The sequence below is a fragment of the Dipodomys ordii genome, unplaced genomic scaffold, assembly GCF_000151885.1.
Source record: "Dipodomys ordii isolate 6190 unplaced genomic scaffold, Dord_2.0 Scaffold4, whole genome shotgun sequence".
In the NCBI taxonomy this organism is placed as follows: Eukaryota; Metazoa; Chordata; class Mammalia; order Rodentia; family Heteromyidae; genus Dipodomys; species Dipodomys ordii.
Window position 1 is genome coordinate 5,485,424 of NW_012267220.1, and position 5,816 is coordinate 5,491,239.

Below are 5,816 nucleotides of genomic sequence, written 5' to 3' on the forward strand. Positions count from 1 at the left end.
CCCTAGGTCTCCTTGGCTCAGGCCGAAATTTTTTGAATCGAGACCCGGAAACACAACAAATCAAAGAAAGGTTGGACAAATGGGACTGCATAAAGTTGCAGAGCTTCTGCAGGGCAAATGACATAGCTAGCAAGATCAATAGAAAGCCCATGGATTGAGAGAAGATCTTTACTAGCCATACAATGGACAAGGGTCTCATATCTAAAATATACTTGGAACTCAGAAAATTAACCCCCCCAACAACAAATCCTCAAAGAAACAACTGCCCAATAAATAAGTGGGCGAAAGACTTTTTGTTTGTTTTGTACCCAGTACTGGAACTTGAACTCATGGCCTAGCAAATGTCCCTTAGCTTTTTTGCTCAAAGCTGGTGCTCTACCATTTGAACCATAGTTCAACTTTCAGTTTTTGTTGTTGTTGGTTAATTGGAGAGAAGAGTATTACGGATGTTCCTGCCCAAGCTGGCTTGGAACTTGAATCCTCAGATCTCAGCCTCCTGAATAGCTAGGATTACAGGCATGAGCCACCAGCACTTGGTATTTACTGTGTGGAGAATTCCTTGATAGATGTATTTATCCTATTTGCTCAGTTGTTTGCTGTTTGCTTATTAAGCCCCATCTTTATTCTTTTTTTCCAGTCTTTGCTCAGTTCATTTTGATATCTTTGTTCAAATTTCTTAAATCAAACTTTATTTTTATTTTTTCTTAATAAATAAAGCCTATGAATTCCCAATAGGAATAATTTGAACTGTGCATCTATGCTTTGGTATGGAGTTTTCTCCCTCTTTATTTTGCATGCGGTTTGTAATTTCAGGTTTATTTACATTTTAATTGACTATTTAGAATATTGTTTTAATTTCTAAGTAATTAAGAGATTTGGAGACTATCCCTTTTTATTATTTGTTCCTGTTTATCCTCTTCTATGGACTATCATCAGGGAATGTAGCCCATAAAATTTCTTAATTGGCTTAGAATATCCCTGGAAACCAAGACAGAATTGACTCTTGTAAATGATCCATTTAGATACAAAAGAAATATAGGTATGAAGTGGAATACTCCATAACTCTTTTAAGTCAATTTTGTTATTTATTCTTCTGTTCCTTCTTTTGTTGCCTGTTGTATTTGCTCAAATCTGAAAGGGTGCATTAAAATCTATTGGCCAAGCACCTGTGCCTCACATAAATAATCCTAGCTATTCAAAAGGCTAAGGTATGGGGGCCATGGTTGGAAGCCAGCCTGGGCAGGAAAGTCCATGACACTCTTCTCCAGTTAACCACCCAAAAGCCAAAAGTAGAGCTGTGGCCCACGTGGTACAGCCCAGCCTTGAACAAAACAGTCCATGGAGAGCACCAAGGCCCTAAGATCAAGTCTCAATAGCAACACACACAAAATATCATTTTGTCTATCTTTTCCTGCTATATTTTGCTTTATACATTTAGCTACTTTACTGAATGGTAAATGTATTTAGACATCTGGCCTTTATCATTAGCCAACATTAGCATTCACTCTGCTCAGTTTAAAATTAATATCTTCAGACTTGACTTCTTTTGGTTACATTTACTTGATGGTGTCTTTTTACACAGCTTCTGACTTTTAACCTTTCTTCATGACATTGTTTAAAGTGGGCTTCTTAAATAACGTGTTTGGGTTTTGATTTTTAAATCACACTGACAGTTGTCAGTAGATCTTATCCTGGTGTTTTCTGATTACAGAGCTGCAGATAGCAATCTACAGTCTGTCTGATTCTTTTTCTTTCAAATAACTGGTTCTTCCTGTCTGCAAGACTGTAGAGCTTTGTCATTATCTTTGGAATTTGTACTGCAATTGCTTCTTTTTTTATCCCAACTCTCTCAGAAATCAAAAGAATCCTTTCTATTTAAAGCCAAAAGTCTTTCTTGGGGCCCTATAAAGTTTTTCTACAACTCTTTGTTGAAATATTGCCTCCCCTCTTCCTGTTACTTCTTTTCATAAAATTCTTATTTAGTTACACACCACAACTTCTAGATCTGTTGTCTGGTTTTCTTATGTATACCTTTTTCAGTATTTGTGATTGAACACAATCATTCTACCTCTTGATCCCCAATATTCATCCTATCTACTGTTTTATTATTTTATTGTATCTATTTGTCAATACTGGATCTTGAACTCAGGGCCTCCTGCTCTCCCTTGGCCTTTATGCTCAAAGCTGGGACTTTACCACTTGAGCCATACCTCTACTTTGGGCTTTTTGCTGATGAGAGGTAAGAGTCTCACAGTCTTTCGTACCTGAGCTAGCTTTGAAGTCCAGTCCTCAGGTCTCAGCCTTCTGAATAGATAGAAGTATAGATGTGAGCTGCCGGCTTCTGGCTTCCAGCTATATTTTTAAACTTACAAATCATGTTGTTGATTCAGTTAGAGCTGTTTAATGCTCTAATTGGAACCCTTGATTGCCCTAGTACTTTTTTGGTTTCAATTGCCATGCGATTCCTCTGGCACTTCTGGTTTCTTTGTGTGCCCATCTTAAGGCTTGAACTCAAGGCCTGGATGCTATCCCTGAGCTTTGTTGCCCAAAGGTAACACTCTATCACTTGAGCCACAGCTCCACTGCTGGATTTTGGTGGTTTTTTGTTTTGTTGAGATATAAGTCTCATGCACTTTCTTGCCTAGGCTTGGACACTATCCCTCAGCTCTTCAGCTCAAGGCAAGTGCTCTACCGCTTTAGCCACGGCTCCACTTCCAGTTTTCTAGTGGTTTATTGGAGATAAGAGTCTCATAGACTGCCCAGGCTGGCTTTGAACTGTGATCCTCAGATCTCAGCCTCCTGAGTAGCTAGGATTATAAGTGTGAGCCACCAGTGCCTGGCTGCAGTTCTGTTCTGTGGCTTCCATTTCTTCTTTGTGCTGTGGTCACCTTTTCCTTACATGAGTTACTTTGCCCACCTGTAGCCAAAGTCATCTTGGAGCTAGGTCTTCAACACCAGCCATCTGGTGACAATAGGAACCCCAAGCCTATGGGCAGACAAGATATTAGCTAGAATATTCTTATCCCAGTGAACTGTAAGCAGAGCTTACAATTAATTTCCTTCCAGTCTCAATGATGAAGCTTTAGCTTATCTGTTAGCACGTCCACCACTACTTGAGGGCTTCCAGAAAGAGTGGAATCAGCTGTAGGGTTGCCAGATACAATAATATCACACTGGACAGACTTACAGGAAGAGCATTATTCATCATTGACCTGAAATTCAAATGTAACGCTGTCATCTATTCCTCCTGGAGAAACCTGGCTGTCTGCATCAGCTGAGCCTCCTTCTGTCTTGTCTTTCCTCTTGGCTCAGGATCCCAAGGGCCAAGTTTTATCTCAAGGGCCAATGGCCTCATGTGGTAGGACTTCTCTGGCCTGGAGGACACTGAGGCCGCCAGGGTCTTGCATATCCTTTCCCCCCTCCCTCCCCGACTTGATCCACTTGAAAAGCAGTTCACAGTTATTTGGTGTTGGGAAGAGAGTCAGTGAGAGATGAATTAGGCATCTGGGGTGGAATGTATGAGGAGAATGTAGGCTGCTAATTTAGCAATTAAGGAATAAACCCAGCCTGTGACTCACACGTGACATCCTAGCTACTCAGGAAGATCTGAGGATTGAGGTTCAAAGCCAAAAGAGGAAGGAAAGTTTATGAGACTCTTATCTCCAATTAACCACCAAACATAGCAATGAGTTACCCAAGTGGTAGAGTGCTAGCCTTGAGCAAAACAAAACAAAACAACAAAAGCTAAGTATAACACCCAGGCCCTGAGTTCAAGCCCCAGGACCCGCTCACATACACACAAAATACTATCAGATCTGCAAGCACCCTCTCAAGTATGACTTATTATTTTTTTAGACAAAATCTCACCATTTAGACCAGGCTAGACTTCACACGCCTTCTACTAAAGTGAAGACACACTCAAGCAAAGAAGAAAGTTAAACAAGAAAGAAGAAAATATGGGTCCTGAGTCTGAGGTTGCTTGAGGTAAAGCAAGGAGCAAAGCTTCCCCAAACCTGGGGAGCCATCCAGCCAGCTGAGGGAACTTACACGGAACTAAGGGACTATCCATAGATCAAACAGCTCCTGGAGAAACAAGAGGAAGGATGTGACACACTCACAACCCAAAGCCTTCCAGCCAACTTGTATTTCAGTTGTAATCAGATCACCAGGGCTGTTCCCAACGGGACTTTGCTCTGAACAAGCTGTCTTTACATTCATATCCTCAGAGCCCACTGGAATCAAACCAAGGTCTGAAAAATGAGATAGAATGTATACAATAGGCCAATCAATGCAATACATTCCTCTCAAATTCAGGCTTCTCAGCTTTCAAAAAAAAAAAAAAACCCAAAACAACAACAACATCACTTCAGACTTAGCCTCCCCCCTGCTCAGTTAAACAAAACCAAATCAAAAAGTATACTTTGGGCTTGGGTCAGGGCATCTAAGAAGCTGGAAATTGGTCCCGTCCCTAATGAATGCTAAGCACACTGAAAAATCTCCAGTTCTCTTTAGATCCATAGAGATGTGAGCTCCCAGGGAAATCAGTGAGGAGAGGGAGCAGGAAACTGCTTTTGCGATCCCTGAAGCGTCAGACAGTGAATAATCCTAAGGGGTCATGTCCCCTCCAAAGCCCACCAAGTCATCAGGGTAAAATCAGAGAAACATCCCAAGCCTGCTTCCACCAGGGGCAGGGGGTGGCGTGGGGGAACGAGAAACCATTTGGAGAGAGATGAGAGCATTGTGTTCTTAACCAGTCCTGCCTTCAAGAAAATATTTAAGCAGCTGGTATTTTGATGAGAGCCCTAAGGAGCCTACTGAAGAGACTTACCCACTCCAGCCATCCTGTTTGTCCTAAGGGGAGGAGGACCTCCTCATGGCTCCACCTACCACCTCATGTATAGATAGTGAGACCGTGACAAGCCATACTCACAGCCCAAGCTCGGAGTTAAAGAAAAATAGAGAGTTACAGTAATCAAGCAGCCCAGTATTTTAAAAGGAGAAGGGAGGGGATTGGAGGTGTGACTCAATTGGTTGAGCACTAGTCAATGAGTAAAAGTGACAGATACTGAGTTCGAGTCCAGGTCTCAGACCGAAAAACAAAAACAAAAAAAGAGACAGTGTTGATGAAAGAATAGACATCAAGAAAACCAAATAGCACAGAGATAGAACTACACAGAGCTACAGACCTTATCTTTGACAAATGACAAGGTAATCAAATGGATAAAAAGAGTCTAACAATAGCACTGGAAACTAGACATGCTCATGGGGAGGGGGGGAATTTAGGTACAAGGCTTAACAACCCTCACAAAAATTAATTGAGACTCCCCCATGGTATCACCCCTGCTTTCACTGTATTTGATGTTGGTATAATTTGTGGAGGGGAAGGGAAAAAACAAATCGTTCAACTAGGGATACAGGTGGACCCATTGCAACAATGAGATGTACAAGTCCTTATGTTGAAAAACAAACTTTACAACTTTGGTGGGGGGGGAGGGGGAGGAGGGAGATGGGAAGAGATGGGAAGGGGAAACAAAGGAGGAGGCACCAATGCTTGATAAGAAATGCACTCATTACCTTGCCCATGTAATTGTAACCCCTCTCTACGGTATTTTCACAATAAAAAAAAATTAAGAATGGGTCATAGATATGTCTGAGTCAAGCAGAAAAGGTCAGATAAGGTGATGTTAGGGAAATGAACCCTAAGATATGTATTCAAATGCTTTTTTTTCTTTCATGCGATTGTCTCTAACGCATTTATAAGATAATTTCTTTGTTGCTTTGTATGTCCCTCCCCCACAGTATAACCCCTGCTTTCA